A 7,966-nucleotide genomic window follows, 5' to 3' on the forward strand; every position below is an offset into this window, starting at 1 on the left:
GCTTGACTACTTCGATCACGAAGCTCGAAGTAGTCAAGATTTATCCTTCAAGTAAAACAAACAAAGCACGAAAGCTAACTGCGCAGCACCAGCACATCCTACCGCGAAGCGTGACGTCACCAACTTGTTTTCCCTGTCGGCGCGGTACTTTTCCACCGGAAGGTCGATACTGCGCGAGCGCTGTTTCCCTCACGGTAGACTCACGGAACAGCAGCACAACGTGCCACACGTCGATATCATGGGAGCCGGAGACAGAAAGAAAGATTCACATGCACGCACGTACGACACGCTTCCTACGTGCTCTGCATCGTTGAGTGGCCGCCAAGCTGCAGCGACCTTGACCGCAGTGTGTTTCAGCCGTTGTAATCAAATCACTGCGGAGCAAGGACCCGATGCCCGAAAGTTAGTTGCTCATACGAAAAGCTCGGACTGGACTGGCGCATTCATTAGTAGTATGGCCTGTTATTACAAGCTTCTTCTTAGATACCAGCCTTGCGTAAGAAACCACGCCGGCCAACCATGATTACAAGTTCATCATCATCAGCCTATATTTATGTCCACTGCAGGACGAAGCTTTTTGTGTCCCTGCGATCTCCAATTACCCCTGTCTTGCGCTAGCTGATTCCAAATTGCGCCTGCGAATTTCCTAACTTCATCACGCCACCTATTTTTCTACCGTCCTCGACTGCGCTGTCCTTCTCTTGGTATCCATTCTGTAACTCTAATGGACCACCGGTTATCCATCCAACGCATTACATGGCCTGCCCAACTCCACTTTTTCCGCTTAATATCAACTAGAATATCGGCTATCCCATAGCCGATATTGAACCAGATTTATTTTCTAATGAATGTCTAAAGAAAAGCGAGCCATAATATTTGACAAGAAACGACCACAGACATTTTCAATGGCCCGTTTTAATTTCTGAACGCAATGATTTTATTTATGCTCAAATTCATTTTGCATCCTCATGAACGTGATACTTTTGATTCGTTTTGTTGTATTTCGAACCTAATATGAGCACTGCATAAAAAAAAAAGTGCAGTTTTCCACATAATGCAAAGAGTAACCCAATAACCTAGACCGCAATGCGAACAGTGACGAAGTCTACTTGTGAACGCGAAATGGTCGCAATGTTTAATTTGGACGTTCGCCGCTCCTCTTATGTTGTTCATTTTTAAGTCTTCTGGTGCTTCATGACCGCTGCTATTGATTTTAAGTAGCAGGACTGTCAAGATGCCGATGGGCAATTTTCCTCCGACAGCCCGACAGCCTCTGCCTGCGATGTACCATACGCGGAACAGAAAATACGGATTGATTGATTGATTGATTGATTGATTGATTGAAAAGCTTTTTGTGTCCTAAACCAAAAAATAAATGAGAACAGCTTTATCCTACGTAAAAAATGTCACAGTTTCGCCCTAAGGGCGAAGCAATGAATGCGATAGCAACACAGCAATGTCATACGAAGTAAAGTAAGCGGCTTTGGTAGCAATATGAATTGTAGTAAACATGAGCTGATTAAGTAAGCAGGTGTGCTGCGGCGTAAGTAGACCGACATGAAGAGAGACTCGATGACCACGAGAAGACGCGTGTGAAACGGTGGTGTTGATAAAAAGCGCTTCCCGTGGGCAGCGCGTGCGAAGGGACACACCTGTAGCGCTGCACTGCCGACCCGGGCAGCATTGCATGTGTAGCGTGCGTTGGAAAATGTGGCCCGACTATTACTGATTGAACAAGCGTGGTGTGAGCACGCACAAACAAACATGAATAGATCACACTGAATGACTGCAGACAACGACTGTCAAAACGCTGGCAGCAAGCGCATATATACGCCGCAGCAGCGGGCGAAGGTACGTGCGGTCTATCGCTTCAACTGAGCGGCGAATGCACGGCGCATAAAGGTCAGAGCCGTGTGGAGATAAGAGACGGTGCGGACGAGCGACGAGCGCGGTTGTTGGCAGCGTAGAAGTGCCCCCCCCCCGCGCTCCCTCCGGCGCTGGCTTCCCGCTTCCTTGCTTGCGCGTGGGTGATTGAGTGCGTTCGCTCTCCGTGATAGCGCGCGTCCCCGCACGCTTCCGCTCGGGCATACGGCGCGCGGCGAAGATTTTATCTATAGGGAACCTCACGGTGACGGCGACGGCGACGGCAGAAATCCGGTAGAAGTGTCCATATAATTGCTATCGCAATAATACGCTTTGTTTTCGCCGGCGCGAACCGCGAACAATGGCGAGAGCCACTCATCTCAGCGATAATTAAAGGGATACAAGCTCACTAGCTACACCTTTGTTCGCTAATTCCTGCGGTAAATCGTGATCTTTAATAGTATCAATGCCACCACCGCCACATGATATGAAATCCGTCATCGGTGGTTTTGTCTTAATTGTTAGCGAAAATGTCTGGTAATTAGCGAAATACCAACAAAGGCGTGTCACGATTGCGCACGACTGGCCGAGCGCAGCAGCTGTCGAGTGTGCTGCACGAGGCCCGATCGAGCTTCTTCGCAATCACAAACGGAGACGCAACAAAGAAAACTAAAGAAACAAGGACACATTAGCGAAGGGTATTGCAGAGCCCCTTTAATGAAAGGAAGTGCGCGATGAACACCGAGCCAAGGTCAACGTAAGACAGTCGCATCTTTCGTAAGCTGCCATGTACGAGAAAGAATTACACTGGAATTCGCAGAAAGATCCTCCGTGCGACATCAGACTAGACCGCGCCGAGATTCAGCTTTCCTTGATTAGCGCTTGCGTAAGGGCAAATTAAGGCTGGTGATATGCTTCCCGTGTCAAAAGGTAACATCGGTCCTCCACACGTAGCTGCAACGCTGCACATGTGGCATTGAAGAATCTTGATACCTTGCGTTGTCTGTCTAGTTAGAAGGTGCTTGGAGACTTGATTAAACAAGCAAGTAGGGGCATGCACAAGCGACGTGCTTGTTGAGAATTTGCAGAGTAGAAGATTTCATGTTGCGTCCATTGCGTTAATTTAATTAAAAAGGCATCGTTATTCAATTGTGTGTTAGTGCTGACGTTGTCGAGAGATGTGTGAACAGGTTTAAAACTAAAAGGAAACTCCAAACTCGTAACTCCAAGTCTAGCTTTTGTTCGGTTTTTTTTTTTTTTCGAGAATATTTCGTCCATCTATTTGCTCATTTTTTTTTCAAGCTCATTTTTCATTATCTATGCAATACTTGCCAAAAGCTTTTCTTTCTCTCTTCATGGTGTTTCGTATATGTTTACATAATTAATGCAGTACTTGTCAGGCGCTCGTATATCATGTTTATTAATATCCGTGTACAGAGGGTCCCGCTTGCTGTTTTTCTGTATAGTAATGTGAGTGTATATTTTAATTTACTTTGTTATTCAAATCGGTGATGAAGTACGTGGCCGAGAAGTTTTCGGTGTCCCCCTTCATGCACGTACCTATGGCGACCCCTGTACCACTCTCATTTCTACCCGACGCACTGCGTAGTACGCAGGCCAATCACGTCCCATTTGTTACCAACCTATTCGCAGCTTGCCAACACGCCATCGACCCCAAGCTCGCTCGAGGCATCTCTCAGGCAAGCCTCGGAGACGTGTAAGTTCTGTGAGACATAGTATGATGAAAGATCGGGCCAGTTGGCTTTGCATCATGAGGTCATAGCAGCACTAACTAAAACATATACACAAAGAAAGGACACACGGGGACAATTTCGATGCGCTTTGATCCATCCCGTGGCAGCAGCAAGGCGTACTTCGACTTTTCTCATCATGGAAATAAGCCGAGGCGGAAGGCCACTTTCAGCTTCGTCTGGCCCCACAAACTTCCGCCTGTTATGCAAAGGAATCGCCACTGCATTGTATACCGCTGCTGCCTCCTAGAAAGAAGCCGACGATTCGATTCGGTGTTGACGTCAGTGCTGCCGCAAGTGAACACCTGCGCGCTAGCTCTCTCCCCACTGGCCTACTGAACAAACGTCGTGCAGACGCACGCACGCACGCACGCGAACGCAGACGAACGCGCAACCGTCACAGCAACGAATGTATTCCCGATTGTTACCTTTCGTCTTACTGCTGTGCATACGCGTGTTATGGCTTAGACGAAAGGAACTCAAGAAAAGCGAGATTAGCAAAACCTTCATTGAATCAAAAAGAAAATATGGGGTATTGTGTGCTAATTAAAGCCACGATCTAATTAAGAGGCACCCTGTAGTGGAGGGCTGCGGATTAATTTGAACCACCTGGGGCTCTTTAACGTCTGTCAAAATTAATCCGGAGCCCTATACTGCGATGTGCCTCATAATCAGAGCTGGTTTTGGAAGGTAGTACCTCAGAATGAAGAAAAAGAAGAATAGGCGTTTTTCTTTTTCTTTTTTTTTTGCATATCACCCCGTCGGATAACGGCCGCAGCGGCCGGGGTTGAACCCGAGACCTCGGCCTCAGCAGCGCAACGCCACAACCACTGGGCTACCGTGGCTGGCAAAATTTTGGTTAACAGCACTGCCGCAAAGGCGGATAATTTGGAGAGCAGTTCGAGATAAGTGCCATATAGGTAGTGCCCACCAAACGAATCCAGCAGACAATGAAGTCAAGGTAGTGCCCGTTTCTTTAAATTTCTTTCCATGATGAAACAATGCGCAAGTGCGGACCGAAGTTTCGTTCAGTAAATCAATCATGATGACTCATGTCAAGAAGGTTAAATAAATAAATAAATAAATAAATAAATAAATAAATAAATAAATAAATAAATAAATAAATAAATAAATAAATAAATAAATAAATAAACGATTCTATGGTAATGAAGTGGTGACTCGGTCGAAATAATGTCAACCACTTCGTCCCCATTCGTTATTTTTATACGTCACTCGATTCAATTGTTTCATTTTTTTTTTTTATGCAGCGAAGAACTTTACCTCAGTAGCTTACCTATTACAAATCTAAAGTGTTCACTTCCTTCCTCTGTTTGAATGGGTAAATGCGGTGCTTGATTGGGGAAAATACAACTGCTGCTCGAGTCAATGTCTGAAAGGTAATCGATTAGTGCGAATATTGGTGTAAGTTGCCCAAACTGTGGAGCACTCTCACACTTTAGCCGCGCATGTCCTCTCCGCTGACGGTGGCTTTTGCCAAACCTTTGGTTCAAATAACCAGCTTGCTTGACGCCTTCGCCGGCGGGCGTGTTTCTTGGCATTCAACATAGTTGAATTAGTATACTTGGGTAAGTAGGCACAAACTGGACTCCTTTTTATTATTATTACATGGTGCTTAGGAGATGTTGTCGCATTTAATTGGCGCTGGCTACTCCTTTTAACGCCTTCCCTAGCGGCGGTTTTTGGTTATGCTCCTGAAGTTGTGGTCACGGGAAACAAAGTCAACAGGGCCCCGCAAACGCTATTGCACATTCGGCGGTGTTTTAACCGAGGCAAAGCTTCCGTTTCACGTAATCGCGGACTGTGGCTTGCTTCATCCCTCTTGAAGTTCTTGCCACAGAGGGGGCACTCACACGATAGTTGGGTGCCGATACCTGCGCCACTGTCAGTCGCAGGTTAAGTTTCAACCACACCAAATGTTTTGCCGGTTTACTGTATACAACGGACACGATAAAACGGCGGTATAAACACGAAAACAAAGAGAAGAAACAATAAAATTGCCGAAACAAGAACAAAAATAATAACATGGGAATATCCCGGCTCAGTTGTAACTTGCATAGGCAACTAAAGAATATGTCTCGCAAGAAAACGGAAAACATATTTACAGGAACATCCACAACTCTCACCTCCAATTAATTCCACTCGCGAATCGTAAAATTTAAAAAAAAATGTAAGAGCGGATACGTCCGCTCGACAGCTTATTTCTTTAAATTCTTTAGCATAATCGATTGTGAGATACATAGTTCTGAGATGTACAGTATAGGCTGATCATGTAGGAACATTTATTAACGTGAAAGCCTTATATACCTCATCCCACAATGACCTTCGAACAACCTTTAAAAAATGTCACAGTTTCGCCCTAAGGGCGAAGCGATGAATGCGATAGCAACACAGCAATGTCATACGAAGTAAGGTGAGCGGCTTTGGTAGCAATATGAATTGTAGTAAACATGAGCTGATTAAGTAAGCAGGTGTGCTGCGGCGTAAGTAGACCGACATGAAGAGAGACTCGATGACCACGAGAAGGCGCGTGTGAAACGGTGGTGTTGATGAGAAGCGCTTCCCGTGGGCAGCGCGTGCGAAGGGACACATCTGCAGCGCTCCACTGCCGACCCGGGCAGCATTGCATGTGTAGCGTGCGTTGGAAAATGTGGCCCGACTATTACTAACTGATTGAAGAAGCGTGGTGTGAGCGCGCACAAACAAACATGAATAGATCACACTGAATGACTGCAGACAACGACCGTCAAAACGCTGGCAGCGAGCGGATATATACGCCGCGGGCGAAGGTACGTGCGGTCTATCGCTTCAACGGAAACTGAGCGGCGAATGCGCATAAAGGTCAGAGCCGTGTGGAGATAAGAGACGGTGCGGTCGAACGAACGACGAGCGCGGTTGTTGGCAGCGTAGAAGTGCGCCCCCCCCCCCCCCCCCCCTCTCCTTCCGGCGCTGGCTTCCCGCTTCCTTGCTTGCGCGTGGGAGAGATAAGAGACTGCGCGGACGAGCGACGAGCGCGGTTGTTGGCAGAGAAGTGCCGGCGCTGGCTTTCCGCTTCCTTGCTTGCGCGTGGGAGATGAGTGCGTTCGCTCTCCGTGATAGCGCGCGTCCCCGCACGCTGCCTCTGGGGCATACGGCGCGCGGCGAAGATTTTATCTATACGGAACCTCACGGCGACGGCGACGGCGACGGCAGAAATCCGGTTGAAGTGTCCATATAATTGCTATCGCAATAAAAAAGAAACCGTGGCGATGCTTCAGTGAGTAAAAACGTTAAGTAGTCAGAGAGAGATGCTCGCACGTTCGTCGTCGTCTTCTTCCACGGCTGGCTTCGATGCCGTTCAACATGCCAGAGTTCCCATACTGCCCCTCCCTCTGCGAAGGCGCTGACGTCACTGGTCCACTACCAGTCGGTGCGGCGACAGGCTGTCGCCTTCACGTTTTACAAACGTGTAACACTTGCTTAATTTTTTATGCCAGTTTTGTCATTAAACATTCAATACAAATTTTTAATCGCAAAAATTTTCTTCGGGAGGTGATTAATTCTTAACAATTTACAGACGATTCAGACAGGCGCGCCCGTACAGGTTCGGTGATTCATCGCTGATGCCTCTAAGACAGATCACCGCTAGCAAACTGGCACCGAGAGCAATACTTATCTGCTGCGCAGAATAATATATAGGCAGAAGAGTGGAAGAGGACAGCATACCTAGCGGCGCATATAGGTGTATTAATAGCATCGGGAATGATGCCACACTAGCTCTTTCGCGAGTGGGTCTGGAGAGATAGGCTTGCGCAGAAGCCACCCACTGATGTACTCTCGAGGGGTTCCTAATAGACAGCAGGTGAGACGCGTTGCGCAAACGTCGCTATGCACATGTCTGTACACGTCTGGCAGACGCGTATTTATGAAGGTTTTCCTGCCACCTTCCTATTCATCTCATCACGGAAGAGGAAAAGAACAAACAGACAAAAGAAACGCAGAAGAACAAGAAGGAATTGTAGACATGACCAGTGCCGGTTGCTGCGGCAGAACTGCTTGCGTAAGGATATTCGGTTTGTGCCGCCCGCCTTTGTCGGCAGAACAGGCATCTCTCTATAAGGGGGAGCTTCACACACGAAACAACGCTGTCACATACATTCGAGATATATGAGGCACCCCCTCTCGCTCTATTACCGGCTGCTTACGAAACTCCCGCTTGTTGATGGCTGCATTGTGCCTGCTGCCGCGATGGGTATTGTAAGGTTTTCCTCGAGCAATGTGCGAAATATGCTGGTATTGATAGCTTTATGAATGTTTGTTTTGGCACTCAAGAAGTAAACAATAGCATCGACTGT

Source organism: Dermacentor silvarum, chromosome 6 (assembly GCF_013339745.2).
Source record: "Dermacentor silvarum isolate Dsil-2018 chromosome 6, BIME_Dsil_1.4, whole genome shotgun sequence".
Taxonomy (NCBI): Eukaryota; Metazoa; Arthropoda; class Arachnida; order Ixodida; family Ixodidae; genus Dermacentor; species Dermacentor silvarum.